Source organism: Mauremys reevesii, linkage group 4 (genome assembly GCF_016161935.1).
Source record: "Mauremys reevesii isolate NIE-2019 linkage group 4, ASM1616193v1, whole genome shotgun sequence".
NCBI classification, from domain to species: domain Eukaryota; kingdom Metazoa; phylum Chordata; order Testudines; family Geoemydidae; genus Mauremys; species Mauremys reevesii.
This window is the reverse complement of record NC_052626.1, coordinates 12,239,985-12,259,365: the sequence shown is the minus strand read 5'-3', so window position 1 is coordinate 12,259,365 and position 19,381 is coordinate 12,239,985.

Here is a 19,381-nt window from a genome sequence, read left to right as displayed (position 1 = left end):
CTTAAAGACTAACAAATTTATTTAAGCATGAGCTTTCGTGAGCTATAGCTCACTTCTTCGGATGCTATAGCTCACGAAAGCTCATGCTTAAATAAATTTGTTAGTCTTTAAGGTGCCACAAGTACTCCTGGTTTTTTTTTGCGGATACAGACTAACACGGCTGCTACTCTGAAACCTGTACATAATGTATGAAGCCATAAGATAAAAAGGGTAATTTTACATGTAAAAGGTATTAATTAAATTATTCAGCACTTACTCTTTCACCTTAGCATGTGAATTTGCTCTTTTTTATCTACCTGTAAGAAAAATTAAGGAGTTTTGACAAAATAAATATAAACAGTTTTCATCTTATGTATTTTTAAAAGGTAAAACATTATTGAACTGCTGGTCCAAATATATTTATTATTCTTACTTTAACATAGAATGAAGCCTGCAGCCCCGGAGTTCTCTGTCCCCGGCAAGCACGGGGCCGCGGTTCCTCTCCGGCTTAAGCCACAGCCCCGTGCCTGCCGGGGACAGAGAACACTGGCGCCTGCAGCCCCAGAGAAGCCAGAGAGAAGCCGCAGCCCCGTGCCTGACAGGGACGAGAATGTCAGCGCCTGCAGCCCCGGAGTTCTCTGTCCCCTGCAGGCACAGGTCTGCGGCTTCTCTCCGGCTTAAGTCCTGGCACCTGCCAGGACCCAGAACACCAGCCCCCACAGCTCCGGAGTTCTCTGTCCCTGGCAGGCGCATGGCTTCTCTCTCCTGCTGGGCACTAGGAGGGCACCGTGGGCACCGTGTTGGGGACCACTGAGCTAAGGTGTTACACCCCTAGAGATAGAACCACTGCCATGGACACACTTCTTCCAGGTTAAGGGGCTTTTTCCAATTTAGCTCATGTCTGAGGGAAACAGGCACTTAGACTAAATAAGAGCGTCCACACTGGGGCTTATACTGCTGTAACTCTATATCAGTACAGCTGGGGAAAATCTCCCCTGCAAACAAGCCCTAAGCTGCTCATCATCCTCCACAGCCCTGCTCTCTCCTCCTCTAGGGAGCCTAGTGCCACTTGTAGCTCTGGCCTAACAGAGAGCAGGGCCTGGGATTTGCGGAGTTGTTGGAGGCTGTTGGTTCTAGGACAGAGACCGGAAGAGCTCTGTGGAGCTCGAAAGCTTCTCTCTTTCACCAGCTGAAGTTGGTCCCCTAAAAGATATTACCTCAGGTACCTTGTCTCTCTCAAGGGCCACGGCCTGGGACTGGAGGCAGGGCCGGCTCCAGACCCCAGGACGCCAAGCGCGCGCTTGGGGCGGCATTTTGCCGGCAGGGCGGCAGGCGGCTCCGGCGGACCTCCCACAGGCATGACTGCAGAGGGTCCGCTGGTCCCGCAGCCCCGGTGGACCTCCCGCAGAAATGCCTGCGGAGGGTCCGCTGGTCTCGCGGCTCCGGTGGACCATCTGCAGGCACGCCTGTGGGAGGTCCACCAGAGCCGCGGGACCAGCGGACCCTCCGCAGGCACGTCTGCAAGAGGTCTCCCGGAGCTGCGGGACCGACGACCGGCAGCGCACGCCCCGCGGCGCGCCGCTCTGCTTGGGGCGGCGGAATTCCTAGAGCCGCCCCTGACTGGAGGAAGAGAGAGTGAGAAGGTTTGCTTATTTCTATCCCCTCCCTTTCAGGGGCAGCAGGTTTGTATAATTTTTGGTGGGGCCCAGAAGGGGTCCAAGTCCCTCCCCCCATACACCTGCCTAAGGCTCTGGGCAGGGCCGGCTCCAGCGTTTTTGCCACCCCAAGTGGTTGGGGGGGGGGGGAAGCCGCAATTGGTGGCAGCTCTCCCACCGCCACTTCATTCTTTGGCAGCAATTCGGTGGCAGGTCCTTCCCTCCGAGAGGGACTGAGGGACCCGCCGCCAAAGAGCCAGACGTGCTGCCCCTTTCCGTTGGCTGCCCCAACCACCTGCTTGCTGCGCTGGTGCCTGGAGCCGGCCCTGGCTCTGGGAGGCAGATTGGGTGCGGGAGGGGGTTTGGAGTGCAGGCTCTGGGAGAGAGTTTGGGTGCTGGGTGCAGGCTCTGGGCTGGGGCAAGGGGTTGGGGGTGCAGGCTCTGGGAGGGAGTTTGGGTGCAGGAGGGATGCGGGCTCTGGGAGGGAGTTTGAGTGCTGGGTGTGGGCTCTGGGCTGGGATAGGGGGTTGGGGTACAGGATGGAGTGTGTGAGGGGGTTTGGGGTGCTGGGTGTAGGCTCTGGAAGGGGGTTGGGTGCTGGGTGCAGATTCTGGGCTAGAACAGAGGGTTTGGGTGCGGGAGGGGGTGTACCGCATGGGGCTGGGGATGAGGAGTTTGGGGTGCAGGAAGGAGGACTCCCCACAGCCTTCTCCCTGCCAGCAGCAGTGAGCTCTGGGAGAGGGGGAAGGGGGCCCTCAGGCCCTGAATTTGCTGGAGCTCGGGCACCACGGGCCCATACAACTCGCCACCCTTGCTCCCTTTCACAAGCAAAGTTCCAGACACTATGCTGGCTTCCCCGTGAATTGATTTTATTTACTGTATTTAGTGATAGTAACTAGGGACAGAATTCAAGGTGGATCCTCTAGACTGACCCCCTGCATTTCAGCAGCACTGCTCATTGCCTCGATCATCTCACAATCATTCTCCAGCAGCCCTTCCCGACCATGCTCTTTTAAGCTATGCAGAGTGACTTACGGCCCCTCAACAGTACATTTGGATACTTAGCGGCTTTTAAGGCCAAACATGACTAAAATAAGAACACAAATGATGCAATAAGGGAAAGCCATTGCCAAGTGTGCATTGTGGGGGGCAGGGGGAGAGAAGCAAATGGCGATCCTTTGAACAGGGCGCTGCCCGCTGCCTAGGAGCTGGGATCAAAGCTCCAGCAAGGCATTGCATTAATTCAACATGCCAAGACAGCTGTAATGAAGCAAAGTTTGTACAGTGCGTAAACGAATGACACTCTGGGATCAGCAATTAGGGTGCAGTGGGCACGTGATGGGGGTCGGGGGGGGAAGCAGACACCGAAGAAAAAGAAATGTTAGTAGCCAAAGAGGGCAAAATTGAGCTCTGGCCATTTTAGCGAGTCGTGGGAGGACCGAGGAGAGGAAGTGCAGGAAAGAGGAAAGCATTCAAGGAACCCTTGACAATGTGGGCCTTGTTCGGAAGGATGGGCGCCTCCTGCTACGGTAGCTCTCTCACTGAGCTGGAAGGAGGCTGTCTTTTTTGCTCTTGAGGAAGATTGTCATGATTATGGGTATTACGGTAGCTCTGAAAGGCCACACATGCGCTCAGGGCCCCACTGTGTTAGGTGCTGTATCCACCCTTAGTAAGAGGCAGCCCCTGCCCCAGAGAGTTTAGGATCTACACAGGCAAGACAGGCAAAGGGCAAGAGGGGGAAAGAGACCCAGAGAGGGGAAGTGACTTACACAAGGCCGCTGAGCGGAGCTGGAAACAGAAGCTACGTCTCCTAAGACCCGGCCCCGTGCCCTCTCCATCGGCCCATGCTGCCCTCTCTATAAATAATATTTTTAGCATCAACCATGTGTTCAGCTCTGTAAAAGGCACAGAAGCTTCTTGTCTATGTGAGTTCTTAGGTTGCAGAAAGCTGCACAAGCCTGCCTGGGGATCCTGTTGCCACATGCTGAAAGCGCACTAAGGAACTTTCATCTACTCTCATTTCAAAGCAGAGCAGATCAACACTCACCAGGGGACGCTTAGTGTGCAGTCCACTGACACGCTGTTGATTCACACCACAGCTTGCCCAAACTAAGGGCAGGTCTACACTTAAAACGCTGCATTGGCGCAGCCGCACCCATGTAGCTGTGCCGCTGTAGCGCTTAAGTGACGATGCTCTTAGTTCATCTATCTCCCCGAGAGGTGATAGCGATGTTGACAGGAGAGGCTGTCCTGTCGACATAGCGCTGTCTACATGGGGGGTTAAGGTCGGCATAACTGCGTCGCTCAGAGGTGTGGATTTTTCACACTCGTGCACATTTATTTAAGTATTTTAGGAAAAATTGTCAGAGTGGCCACCAGCAAGAGTTGGTGGCCGCACTCTGAGGCCAACAAAAAAGTCTGTTGCGAGAACCCCTGTTAGCATAGACACAGCCTATGCCAACAGAGGGTTTTGTTCATCGCTGTAAGAATACCACCGCCCTGAGTGACAGTAGCTAAGTCACGGGAACCAATCTTCTGTCAACTTCACGGTGTGTACACCGGGTTCAGGTTGGCAAAACAATGCTGCTAAGAGGAGTGGAGCACCCCTACCTAAGGCCTTGCCTCATGGGCAGCGCATGAGCCCCTCCTTCAGGGAGGCTAGTCATGCAGTCCCGCTCCTTCTGCCTGAAGCCCCGCCCCTACCACCCCCCCACAATCCACCAGAGCCCCAGGCACCCCCAGCCTCCACAGCTGGAGGAGCCACAACCAAACTACCCCAGGCCACAGGCCACCGTCCGCCCCCAGTGTTGGCCCCAGCGCTGGGCTACTGGCCTCTGGACGGAGCTGAGCTCCCGCCAGCTTGGGGGAGAGGGTGAAGCATGGGCGGGGCCAGGGCTTGGTTTAGGAGAGGCTCAGCCTCCCCTGGCCTATTATACCCGCCACCCATGCCTGGTCTACACTTAGATGAACCTAGCTATATCACTCAGGACTGTGAAAACTCACCTCCCGAACGCCATACGTAGGTCAACCCAATCCCGTGTGTAGACATGGCTAGGTTGATGGAAGAATTCTTTCATCGACCCAGTTACTGTCTCTCAGGCCTGGTCTACATCTAAAATTGAGGTTGACCTAGCTACATTGCTCAGGGCTGTGAGAAATTTTGTTCCCTGGGTGACAGTTAGGTCAACGAAATCCGCATAGTAGACACAGCTAGGCCAATGGAAGAATTCTTCCACTGACGTAGTTACTGCCTCTCGAGGGAAAAACTCCCTTGCATTGCTGTTGTAAGCCATAGTTTCTGTAGTGTAGACATACTCTCAGAGAAGTGGATTAACTACCATTTACACAAACCCACAAAATTCAGATCTAGAGCAACACACTGATTTCTTTTAACATGTTGTCACATTTGCATTGCTATGATGAAAGTTGCTAATGACTTCGACCTTAGGGGTTATTGATGTATAAGCATACAGGATGAACCTCACCATAGAAAAAGCTTCAGGCCTGGTCTACACCTAAAACTTAGGTCGACCTACCTACATCGCTCAGGCGCATGAAAAATTCACACCCCCTGAGAGATGCAGTGAAACCAACCTATGCCCCAATGTAGACATCAATAGGTCAATGGAAGAATACTTCCAACAACCGAGCTACTGCCTCTCAAGGGGGTGGATTTACTACGATGACAGGAAAACCCCTTCGGTCACTGCCGAAAGGGTCTACACTCCAGCAGCGTAGCTGTAAGCACTACGTCCGGGCCACTGTAGCACTTGCAGTGTAGATATACCCAAAGAGGCCAGGCATTAGCTGCACCCAGAGCATCATTAAGGGTATTCCTGAGATTGTATGTTCTTTGGGGTAGTGACCATCTTTTCAGCTCTCCGTGTTGTACAGCACCAAGCACAATGGGATCCCTGAGTGGGGCTCACAGGTGGGACACAATACAAAATAATTCTAATAATAATAATACTGGGGAAAATACTCTCCTTTGGCCGGCAGATGAAGTTCTGACGTTCCCTAGAGTTGCAGAGCAGGCTCATCTTCCTAGGCCTTGTGCTCTCGCTGAGCATCCTTGGACTAAAGGTTTTCCAGGTATAAAAGAGGTTTCCAGGGACTGTGGTAGGAAGAGTGGACTGTTTGTAAAGCAGTGAGACTAGGAGGCCAAAAAGAAAGGCACAAGGCAGCTGCTTCAAGGGACAGGGTCTGCAAGAAGATCCTTGTGTTGCCATTCGTTACCAACCCCACAGAGAACGAACCTAGGTACGTTTTGTAACTACAGAAATCACACTAAGAAAATATCTGCTCCTAATGGGAAACTATCCTGTAAGGCACTGAAAATCTACCTCTGCTTAGCAAAGGGGCCAACTCCATTACAGAACTATCTGTCTAGCACTAGTCCAGTGATACCTCCCTGGCTCCCGCAGACAGATTGGCAATGATAGCACAGCTGATTCAGATGCAGAATTTACAAACAATCTCTTTGATTAATATGCAAAAAATTGCATGTGGTCCCCAGATTTGGGACTAGCGCTGAGAAAAAGCTCTCTCTCTCTCTCACCAAAACTAGCAAGCAAACTTGATGGAAAGAGCAAGGAAGACAAGATCAGCTCCATTTTTAAAAAGATAAGAAGAGGGTCTGATAAAGAAGACAACATTCAGGGTTAATGGAGTTAAACAGAAGTTGACCAGGGTATTTGAAGTTGACAAGAAGCAAAGTGCGGGCCCATTCGCTCATTGTTCAGTACAAAGCCATGTAATCAGCATCTCAGTTAAGACCTAATACATCATGTTACAATGCTAACCGGGAGGCGATTGTATTCCATCCCAGTGGTCTGTGAACAGTGTATTCAAATGAATCCGGAGCAGGATCATTTCAATGACACTATTTTTTCCCCTAAGTGAATGAATCTTGGTTGAGTTATATTGCAGTGAGTTTTGATTTAGTGCTCGGAGCGTCTCATTTGAAGCTTCACACAGCTTTGATTCCTCTCTCTCAAGTCTTGGGGTTTATGTTTACATTTCAAAATGGCTAAACTCATGGCAATGCAGAGATCTGTTACGAGAACAGATTTCCAGAGGTGCTGAGCACCCACGGATGGCATTGAAAGCCATGACTCCGCACCTCAGCGTGTCAGGCTGGGTGTGGTTTCACAGGACTCCCAGTGTAACTTTGTACATGGCTCTGCATTGCAGGCAGCAGCACCCTTTCACTACTAAAAAGAACAGGAGTACTTGCGGCACCTTAGAGACTAACAAATTTATTTGAGCATAAGCTTTTGTGGGCAACAGCCCACTTCATCGGATGCATAGAAATTGTGGAAAGCAGGATCACTAGCCCCATAACCTCAGCCATGCTGAACACAACACCATCAACAGCCTCAGGAACAACTCTGACATCCAGGACACACCACACGATCCATTGTCTACAGCCAAGCTCTAAGATACATGCGCATTTGCTTCAATCCCTCAGACAAACACCTTAAAACTACAATACCCACCTGCTGAAGTGAAAAATCAGATTGACAGAGCAAGAATAGTACCCAGAAGTCACCTACTACAGGACAGGCTCAACAAAGAAAATAACAGAACACCACTAGCTGTCACCTTCAGCCCCCAACTAAAACCTCTCAAGCGCATTGAAGATCTACAACCTATCCTGAAAGATGATCCCTCACTCTCACAGATCTTGGGAGACAGACCTGTCCTCGCTTACAGACAGCCCCCCAACCTGAAGCAAATACTCACCAGCAACTGCACACCATACAATATAAACACTAACCCAGGAACCTATCCTTGCAACATAGCCCGATGCCAACTCTGTCCACATATCTATTCAAGTGACACCATCATAGGACCTAATCACATCAGCCACACCATCAGGGGCTCGTTCACCTGCACATCTACCAATGTGATATATGCCATCATGTGCCAGCAATGCTCCTCTGTCATATACATTGGCCAAACCGGACAGTCTCCATGCAAAAGAATAAATGGACACAAATCTGACATCAGGAATCAACATTCAAAAACCAGTGGGAGAACACTTCAACCTCTCTAACCACTCAGTGACAGACTTGAAGGTGGCAATTTTACAACAAAAAAACTTCAAAAACAGACTCCAAAGAGAGACTGCTGAACTTGAATTAATATGCAAATTAGATACAATTAACTTAGGTTTGAACAGAGACTGGGAATGGTTGGGCCATTACACTAATTGAATATATTTCTCCATGTTAAGTATCCTCACACCTTCTATGGGTCATCTCGATTATCACTTCAAAAGTTTTTTTTCTCCTGCTGACAATAGCTCATCTCAATTGATTGGCCTCTTACCGTTGGTATGGGTACTTCCACCTTTTCATGTTCTCTGTATGTATAAATATCTTCTTGCTGTATGTTCCAGTCTATGCATCCGAAGAAGTGGGCTGTAGCCCACGAAAGCTTATGCTCAAATAAATTTGTTAGTCTCTAAGGCGTCACAAGTACTCCTCTTCTTTTTGTGAATACAGACTAACACAGCTGCTACTCTGAACCCTTTCACTACTGAGGATGGGACTGGCTTATGAGCTCTGTAATAGGCTGTAAAGGGCCATTAGCTAGCTACTTCCTGTTGCAAGGTCTTCAGTGACCTTCACTCCTCCTGGGCCTAGCGAATGGAAGACCAAGACCAAGTCTTGGTCACCTGTGCTGCATTACAGACCATTCCCACTACCGGGGAATCCCCAAGAATGGCTTTATTCCATGCCTTGGTTAGAAATGGGTTGACTAAAGAATCTACAAAGAAAGTTAATACACTGGGTATCATGTTCTCCCTCTCTTGTTTCTATCTAGGGGAAATTTGGTTTTCTACAGGACTGAGATACCTTGGTTGTGTCATTCACAGGCATGTACTTGAGGTCTCTCATTTGTTTTTGCTGCACACTAGTGACTGAGTAAAGCAAATCCATCCCATCCAAAGAGTACAACAATGACTGTACCAGAGCCTTCCATAATCCTCCATTGTCTCTACTTTCCTTCCCTCTCTCCTGATTGCTTTACCATTCTCATTAACTTAGAGCATCCAGTTTCCCTTTGTGCACCAAATGGAAATCTCCTAAAATATAGCATCCTGTGTTTGGCAAACAAATTCCTTCTATCCTGCTACAAGAACTCTGGGAGTTTTGGAAAGCTCACCTCAGACCCAGCTAAATAGTTAGTCCTGGAGTAGAGATGTTCAGAGTCAGAGGTAAACCCTTCCCTAAAGAAGGGATGCGCTATTCACACTCAGCTAGTCAAGGGAATCCTACCCAATAGCCTATGTAATACCTTCCTCACTTGTAGTTTTCTTACACCATCACATCCTCATATAAATATGAAGTGATTACAAAATGTGCTGGATACTCTACATATACATATGAAAGCAGAGTCTGAATGAGCTCTCCCCTGACATCTAGTGGTGAGCTGTGGAAAAGAACTTCAGGAGCTGATCTCATTTGCATAGGCACACTCATCCTGCCTAGGTGCTCAGCATGATGGGATTGCTTGCCCAAATGATCACTTTTGGATGGTGTTGGATCCCCAGTCTCCTTGTTATTGGGGCACGAGTAATAAAGGGCTGGTATCCTTGTTGTGTGAATCGAAGGCAGCAGAACCATACCTGGCATACCCCAATGGAGGGACTCACCGTCAACTGAACACCACTCGCTAGGCAGGGGACATGGGTTTCAAAACCCAATGAGTTGAGAGAGGGTGGATATGGGTGCTTGTATGTGGTGGGCACTGTTTAAGGGTCTTAGATGCTGTTTGATCCTTCCTTTCTCCATGGTATAATAAAACAGCTAATTTAGACAATTGAGAGTTTTGTTACATGCTAAAGAGCTGAAATCACTGACTCCTAGGTTTAAGTATTAGACCTGTTTTGGGATAGTGTCTCTGATGCAAGAAACTGCCTAGTGTGCACTAGCAATGAGGCTCCCTTCCACTAACACCTGAAATCACTGAGAGCTGTATTAAGTGGTGAGCCCTGCAGATAGCTTGGTGAGCAGGCAGCTGGTATACAGGCATGGCTGGCGGAAAGGACCAGAGCAGAGCCCCAAAGAGAGGTGTGGCAACTCGCCGGCGGGGTGGTGAGCGAGTGCTCGAGCAGTGGAACATGTTAGGTGCCTCCTACAGATGAACTCTGCAGATGAACCTCTGAACTCTGGGGCTGCACTAAACAAGGACAGCAACTGTGAGTGGGGTGCAGAGAAGGGACAGGCACATTAAAAGGACTTTTGGGTTGCTGGACTTAAGAACCTGAGGGGAAAAGGGCACTGCCCAATTTACTTGGGGGTGGGTCTAGTTGTGATGTTTTCCTAAATTAATGCCGAGTTATTTCCCTCCTTTTATTAAAAGTTTTTGCTACCCTCAGACTCTCTGCTTGCAAGAGGGGAAGTATTGCCTCTGAGAAGCACACTGAGAGGCACCCGGGGTGGTGTGTAATTGTCCCAGGTCACTGGGTTGGGGCTTGAGCCAGTTTTGTGTTGTACTGTTAAAAAGGAACCCTCTAGATACTGAACCCGGCCCTTGTTGCTGCCAGCTGTGATTGCCAGAAGGGTAACACATAGTATGAGAAAGTTCCCCAAAGATTGAAGAGACTAAATAGATAAAAAGTATCTTCTTCACTGGACAGTTAGGGAACAAAGGCACTGAGAGATTTAGGCCTGGTCTGCACTACAAAGTTAGATTGATGTCAGCTGCCTTATGTCAACCTAGTTGTGCAGGTGTCTATACTTACACGTGTCTCCCACCAATGTATGTGCCCCATTACAGCAGCATAGTAACACACCCTTCCTGAGACATGCTGAATCATGGTCGATGTACTGAGGTCAACGGAGCACACGCGTAGACACTGCATCATTTACATTGACCCTAACTATCCTCCAGCAGCTGTCCCACAGTGCCCAACACTGACTGCTCTGGTCACAATTGTGAATTTCACTGCCCAGGGGTCATGGAGATCGGAAGCTCCCCACACCCCGTTTAAAGCCCTGCTAATTTTAGAAATGCCTTTTCCTGATTGTCCAGCTTGGTGAGCACACCTAGCAGGTCTCCACTGTTGTGTGCAACTTCCCAGCTGACCATGCTGGCTACACACTTGGAGCAGACAGGAGGTATTGCACCTCTTGGGCCTGCAGGGAGATTGAGCTGTGTAGGAAGCACTGTGCAGTAGCTGTAGAAAAAGATTGCACATGGGGATGCAGGAGGAGGAGTACAACAAGCAACAGTGCCCCATGAAAGCAAAGGAACTGTGCGAGGCACATCAGAAGGCCAGGGACGTGAACAGTCAATCCAGTGCTGAGCCACAAACCTGCCACTTTGACAAAGAGTTGTATGCCATATTACGTAGAGACCCACCACCACTGTGGATACCTCTCAGGAGCCCGAGTTACAGGCCCCTGCCCCCTGAACAGCCAGGACGAGAAGGAGGTGGAGGAGGATGGGGGACATGTGACCAGGGAGTCCAGCTATGCTGCAAACCTGGACCTGTTTGAGACTCCACCGCAGTCCAGTCAGTTAGAATCATAGAATATCAGGGTTGGAAGGGACCTCAGGAGGCCATTTAGTCCAACCCCCTGCTCAAAGCAGGACCAATTCCCAGATTAGCATGGGTGACCGCCGATTCGGGGGAGGAACCCCGGGTAATTGTGTAAATATATCTTCCACTACAATGATGTACTGGTGGCAACTTCACAGATACAGCTATCGATTTTTCATTAATTTACTCATACGAGAAGAGGTAGAGTCGTTATATGCTTTGCATTCCCCTATGGAGTTAAGTGGGCGGAGGGGAATGCGGAGCAATTTGTTTATGTACACAGGGATGGCCCTAGAATCCTTCTGAGATCTCCATGAAAACTTTAATGGCGGTACTCTGCAATCCTGTCCCATAGATTTCTAGGGATTGCAGCCTTGTATTTTCCCCCTCTGGCAGGACACTTTCCCACGCCAGTTAGTGATTACTGCAATGGTGCCTGCCGAAGTTAACAGGCAGGTGACATATGAGCCCAGGTGGCTTCGGGATGCCAGAAGCAGCTTTGCTCTCTGTTAAGCTCAGGAGTGAGAGATCAGCTAAGATCACTCCCAGCTTGTGGAAATGGAAGTGCCATTGCCCTATAGACGCATGGTTTCATGCAACTGAGCAATTCCTCATTTCCTTCACACGTGGCAGGCCATCCTCACTATGGCTAGCACTGTGAGTGGCACCGCGCACAAGCATGCTGAAGCAGACATGTCAATGAGCACGTCTGGCTTAAAACTTTAGGAGAGCAAAGGAAAGGAGTTCCGAATCTTAACTTTCACTTTCTATTGTGCCTAACTTGACTACGGTAACCTTGTGTGTTTTATCTGCATCTGCTGCCGATGCGGCCAGGAGGGGCTCCCCCTCCACACTCGTGGAACACCTGCACCAGATAACAAGGAGAAAGAAAAGGACTCAGGAGTCAATGAGATCCTGCAAGTCAGTGCTGCATCCCACCATGAGCACAGGGCCTGGAGAGGGAACATTGCAGACAGCTGGGCCTGGAGAAGGAAAGAGCGGGGAGGAGAAATGCCCAGGAGTCCCAGCAGGAAAAGGAGAGGGAGATGGACCAGGACATAAGGAGGCTTCTCTGTCAGCAAATTCAGATGCTGCAGACCTACTGGTTCAACAGTCATGGGCTTGCTTCCCTTTGCAGTCCCTGGAGAACTCCATGACAGCACCTCCCTAGACCCCCACCCCAACATTCCACATGGCATCAGGGGCTGCATCCCTACCCCTGGCACTCTGCCCCGGAGGCCATGAAGGACAACCACAGCTTCACATACACTGACCTGTGAAAGCCATGGTTGCTGTATGTGCAGCTCAAATGGACATGAATGGTCTTTCCCCTGGATAAGTCCTGTTCTATTACATTTATTACCTTTTTAATGTATTTTCTTTTAAATTGCACAGATTTTTCTTTGCACTGATTTTGTTACTAAATAAAATTCTATTATTTGGGAAAGAATTCATCTTCATTAGTTGATATCATATGCTGCAGGGTGCCTAGCAGCTCTGAAAGCACATGCTTACTTGTTACCATACAGTGTGACAACTCATAACATCAGTGACAAACACCATGTCATGATCATAAATGTACACCAAGCACCACACAATTCCTAACAGGTCCCAAAAGAGCACAGCCAGGTCCAGCCCAGTACCTCACAATGCATTACTGTGGCTCACTGTTAAAATGCTCTTTCAAAGCCTCCCTGAGCCGTATAGCTCCATGCTGAGCTCTTCTAATAGCCCTTCTCCGGCTGTTCAAACTCAGCTGACGGCCACACCATCTTTCCTGGCGGAAACCTTCCCCCCTTTGCTTCACAGCTATTATGCAGGACACAGCAAGCAGCTATAACCATTGGGATGCTTTTACCACTGAAACCCAGTCTTGGGAGTACACAATGCCAGCACCACTTCAGTCTTCCCCAAGCGACTTGCCCAAGGTTATAGAGACAGTCTATGGCAGTGGGAGGAACTGAAGCTAGATCTTCTGAAGCCAAGCCCAACACCTTAACCATAAGACTATTTATCATCTCAATTAGTATAAACTAGAAAAAAAATGGTCCCCTAATTGAATATTTGTCATGTGTGGCCCTCACAGAAGAAGTGGGTCTTTAGGCTGGACTTTAACGAGGCGGGGGATTGGCAGACTTGGATTAGTTCATTCTTTACAAAGGACCTTGTACCTCCCTAGATCTACCATCTTTGTGCAGCTCAATGGGTGTTCCCGGCATAGATCAAGTACGCTGTACAGACCTAAGATTCAATAAGGCCAGTGGCCAATTGTGGGCTTTGATTTAGGCCAAAGTGTACATATGATTGTGGAATGCAATTACAAACAGATCTAAAAAGCACGAGATTTTGAACAGTTGGCTAATCCTGTTATAATCCCTCTGGTCAGGGACAGGAAACTGCCTCTGGCAGAAGAATAATTTACAGGGGTTTGTAACTGATATCCATGGAACCATTTCTTTAACAGCAGCCCAACATTGCAACATTTCTGATGGTGCTAAATAGACAGAGGTGGGGCATGGCAGCTGAGCCTAAATCAAACTCCTCCACCGAGGGCAGGAAAAACAAGAAAAGGTAAAAGACAGTAACGCCGTTATAATGCAGCCATGAGTGAACATAATGGATACGCAGTTTTCAAGTCAATTCTAAAAATAGCCTGAAAGGGAAAATACCATTTGAAATATGTCAGCTGTGCTATTTTATTTATCAGCATTCCAAAGAAATTCACAGGGAAGACTTTATTGCGGGTGATTTGATTTTTGCTTTAGCCCAAAGAAAAGGGGGTAACAGACTGGATATGTGTGGGCCCCGTTAATATTTTTGGTGCTTTGTCTTTCCCCCGACTCTGCCCACCAAGGTCTGTCGCATCTTATGCTGGGGTTACGTTCCGCAGTCAGCGCGTAAAGCGAAAATCGCGTATAGTCAAAATTACATTGAGCGTAATGGCGGGCGGAATTGCCCGCACTACAGGTACAGTATTAAAATTGTTATTTTTCTCTTTTGTTGTTGTTGTTGTTTTTTTCCAACCGCGTAAAGCTGAAATTGCGCATGTTAAATGTGCGTAAGATGCGACAGACCTGTAGTTAGTCTGTTCCACCCACCTGCTGTCTCTAAGCTTCTCTGTTCAGCAAGGCACTGAAGCACATGCTTAAGTCCCGTTGAACTGTTCTGATTTGGATCTTACATTGTCAGGGACAGGGACTGACTCTCATTCATTCTAAGGCCCCTTTCCTTTGCTGTAGCAATGTAAAAGAGATTTTGTATAAAGAAGAATCAAACCTATATGATTGTACATCATTTAAATCACACAGTACCCCTGTGCGATAGGTAGGTGGTGTTATCCCTATTTTACAGGTAAACTGAGGCAGGGAGATTAAGGCCCAGATCCTCAAACCTCTCTCCTATTGAAATCAATTGGAATTAGGCACCTAAATACCTTTGAGGATCTGAGCCTGTGTGATTCGCCCAAGGCCACAAAGCAAATCATTGCTGAAGCCAGGAGTAGAGCCCAGGAATTCCTGTCTCAGTCCCAGGGCTTAGACCTCTCCAGCACATTATCATCTTGGGGCAGTGTGGTCCTGTGGACTAGACTAGTAGTCAAAAGACCTGAGTTCTAATCCTGGCTTTGTCATCAACCTGCTGTGTGATCTTAGGCATGTCGCTTCACCCCTCCGTGCCTGTTTTCCCTCTCATTCTTTGCCAGTTTAGCTATATAGATTGTAAAGCTCTCCAAGGCAGGGACTCTCTCACGCTACGGGTCTAGCAAATGGGCTTATGGTTGGGGCCTCTAGGTGCTATTGTGATACAAACAACAACTGCTCCCTATTAATACAAAGTAGTCCAATTTCAATTTCCAGCACGCAACCCTTGCCGATGGAACTGGTAGCAAGACCAAACACATGAGAACTAAGGAGCACGGGCAGCAACTCTGAGGGATGGGGGAGGGCTCTTCTACATGGTTCTACATTTTTTTTAGAATAAGCAGCTACTTGAGCATAACCCTTGATAGATCCCATCCTCAGAGAAACACAGGAAAACTACCTTTCTAGAATCAGAGGGGTAGCCGTGTTTTTACCTTTCTCGAAGTCACGGCTTACATTGTAATCTCCAAAAGCAAAGGAATGTGTCCTCTGAATTCTGTGCCATGCTAAGCACACCATCAATGCTGAACAAATAGCATTTAACAATTTTCCACATTTCCAGCCAGATGATCGCAAGGGGTGATGCATAGATAACTGTCTGTGTGTGTATGCTCACGTATGGACGTATGTGTGTATGCACATGTGTGTGTCTGCAATTTACAAAGAGTTAAACTGACTCTGGCAAAAGCTAGTCTTTGCACCCTGCATTGGGCAAACAGATCATTAAAAACTGCTCTGCCGGAAGGTAAGCTTAAGAGAGCAACAAAACAAGAAAGCACAAAAATCAAGTCTCTATAAGAGAGTACAGTGTGAATGTCCCTTCTGATGGTCTGTACTCCAACAAGATGACTACTGAAGATTGACCTTGGGAGAGTGATTAGAAACTTAACATAAGAACAGCCATACTGAGTCAGACCAATGGTCCATCTAGCCCAGTATCCTGTTTTCCAAAAGCGGCCAATGCCAGGTGGCCCAGAGGAAATGAACAGAACAAGTGATCATCGAGTGATCCAAGGCAATCACCAAGTGATTCATCCCCTGCCGCCCCACTTAAAGGTACAGTACACAGAAAATAAAAGCCATCCCTGTTTGATAGCTACATTTTTAAAAGAGAGAGGATCATCTGGGGACCAGAAACTTCTTGCACAGTTACCAGCAATTTGCTTGCAAATGAGTTAAACGTGTGCAAATGATTAGTTGTCATGGGCAACTATCCACCTGTTTCCTACACAATTGGGGTGACTGTGAAGGCAAATGGGGGGGCATATGTGCCCATTACGTTCTGCTCGTAGGGTTCTGCCTCCCTAAAAATGTGACCCAAAGTGCAACACTGCTAAACCGTGCTCCCATGCTGGGACACATTTTTAATCTTTGTCGGCGAGCTGAATGTTCATGAAGTGAGGGAATAACCACCAGCTATACATAGCCCAGGCAGGCTCTGTGCAAGCTCCTCTCTGCCCCAGTGCACCCAAGTCTTGCCCTGCAACTCCCCTGCTGCTCTTCCAGTGCTGATCCTGTGTTAAACACCCACCAATCATGCTGATTTGTACAAGGGTTGATGGAGAGAAAAGTCAACAGGGGACTGGTTGAGCCCTTCCATTTCATTGAGATTCCAACAGCTCTTTCAGTGCCAGTTAATTCTGTAAGGTGCAATCCCGACCTGTAATGCACACAGGACCTCTGCATGCCAGAACCTTTGCAATAGGTGAGGAAGGGGAGGGCAGCCCCACCAGCAAGTCTTTGTAGCCCTGGCACTCGAGGGGCCCTCTTCTCTCCACCTCTCCCGCACAGCAAGTGGGTAACCCCCGCTGATTTCAATGGCTGATTACACGTATCCTGGAAGGAGAATAAAGCCCCAAGAGACGCCCGCTTTGCAGCAGCTTTAAATATACCCCTGCAGAAAGGAAGGCGCAGGCAGGCCAATGGAGCTGTGCTAACAGCAATCCCGGCACAGGGCAGACGCAGCTGAAGAAGGGACTGCCCTGTAGCATACATAACCGCTGATGAGAGCGTGCGGCAGGTCCCCCCTCGCTGCCCAGTCTATAGATGACACAAGGCTCTTACAGCCCCAGCTAGAGAAGAGTGGCTCTTTAGCTCAAGCTGCAGCAGCTCATGCTTTTACCTCAGGAGGTTCCCCAGTGTGTCAGCCAACATGGCGGCCATCTCACACATGGTGGGGGGGGCCTCCTTGAGTGGCAGGCCGTATGCAACGACTAGGTTCCCGTCCCCTCAAGGCAGTCACCAGGTCACACGGGGTTCTACCCTGATCACCTCCTGTTCCCTCCCTCCCTGCTCAGTTGCACCAACTACTGACAAATTTGGGAGTCCTTCCAGCATGGAGGCCAGGTGTCCCCAGGATCTATGTGGACCCCCTTTGGATAATTAGTAGAGACCTCTCTGTACCCAATATAAGCTGGAGGAACAGGGGTACGGTCTATCAGTATACAGCTAAAGACCACACTGCTCATCAGGACAGACATAGGGCAATTGGATAGGGTCCCCTACACATAGGTAAAAACTGGGCTGTGATACCTGGCCAGAATAAAGGCCAGCGGCATATTATCACCTAGGCCGACAAGGCCTAAGACTAGGGTGGCAAATTTGCAGGGGCGGCAAATTTGAGCACCCACGGAGAAGCTCCCCTCCCTGCCCCGCCCCCGCTGCTCCAGCTCACCTCTGCCTCCTCTGCGAGCCAGCCACTGCGTCCTGTTTCTCTCCCCTCCCTCCCTCCCAGCGCTTGCGCCACGAAACAGCTGTTTTGCGGAGCAGGGAGGGAGGGGGAACACGGCACGCTGCGGGAAGAGGCAGGCCCAGGGTGGGGATTTGGGGAAGGGATCCAATAGGGGCAGGGAGGGGGAGGAGTTGGGGCTGGGACTTTGGGGAAGGGGTTGGAATGGGGGCAGGAAAAGGGTGGAGTCAGGGCCGGGCCGGGCGGCAATTATTTCAGGGCCTAGGGGTGGAAAAATCATTAATCTGCCACTGGTAAAGGCTGATTTTGAAACCCAACTGAAAACTGGCTTGCAATGTTAACTGAATTCTCTGAGTTCCCTGTTTAGGGAATTTTTTAAAACTTGTAACATTCTATTAGCATTGGTTTAAAAGACAATAGAACTTTAACTATCTCATGCTCAAATAAATGTGTTAGTCTCTAAGGTGCCACAAGTACTCCTGTTCTTTTATCTTAATGAAGATACTGCCTGGGACTAAGAATTGATGTCCTATTAAACCAACTGTTTACAACAGACAGAGCATTTCCTGCTTGGAAAAGAAATGGCATTTAAATTGCAGAAAATTATCAGGCCCAAGCTTATCCGGATCTCATGGCCGTGCTGTTGATTCAGGAAATAGAAACAAGGAAGTTTCTTTGTACTGTTGTTTTATTAGGACCAGATGTGGATACAGGAGAATCTTTACAATAATAACCTCTAGTGGCCATGCAGCGCAGGGGAGTTTACTTAATTTCAAAGAAGGCAGGCACTGCAAATCCAATCCCCTCCCTCATAGCAGAAGCAGCAGGAGCTGGCAGCCTTCTCTGGGAACATTGCTGCCAGCTGATTCAAAGTGACAGCAGGGCCTGTAGGCAATCCAGGTTCATCCACCTGGATTCACTGAAAGCAAAGGAGGACAGGATGTGGCAGAGGAAATGTCGTAGCTACCTTGCTAGGAGAATGGTTCTCCAACCGTCACATTTTTAAACTGCAATTTCCCCCCTTCCAATCTCCTTCTTCCCTTTATCCCATCCACTATGGTCAGGTTGTCACGCAAGCATCCACCATCTCCATCTGCCTGAGGTAGCACTAAGGTCCTCCTACTTACCATCTTCTTTGATGCAATCCATCCATCCCCTTCCTCGGCTTCTCTTTCCTTCCACCCTCTCCTGCCATGCTGTCTTTGCCAGGACCTCTTCATTCATCCTCTGTATGTGTCCACACCAGCAAAGTCACATTTCCCAGACTTTGTCAGCTGCATCACGGACTTGAACTTCCATCCTAATACTTCCATGTTGAAACCTCTCTCTCCATGCAACTCCTCTTGTGGCACACAGATGTCTCATCTCAAAACACCTGTAGGCATTGAACCCGTCATCTTTTTATCACCCATGCTTCTGCACCATACAGCATTGCAGTGTGTGCTATACAGTTGGGGTTTTAGTCTCAGTGGCTGATGCTTGTCAGACAAAACCCCATAGATGTTATTCCACACTCCCCAATCTGGATAGTATCTCACATTCAAGCTCGCCATCTTCTGTGACCCAGCTGGCAAGGTACTTGAATGGATCAGTCTGGTTTAGTCTCACTCCATTAATCTCTATGTCCAATTTCTCTATGGCACCTCTACTGACCCACATGAACTCAGCCTTAGTCATGCTCATTTTCAGCCCAGGCCAGCTTAGCTGGTCACACTGCTGGTTTACTGTTTCCTTTGTCTTCCCCCTCAGTCTGAAAACTCATTTTTCTTTAAAGGAAAATATAATGTCCGGTACCCATTTTGGAGCAGCTGCAGTTGGCTGAGATCACTCTCAGACCCTTCTGGTTTTTACATGATTACTTCCA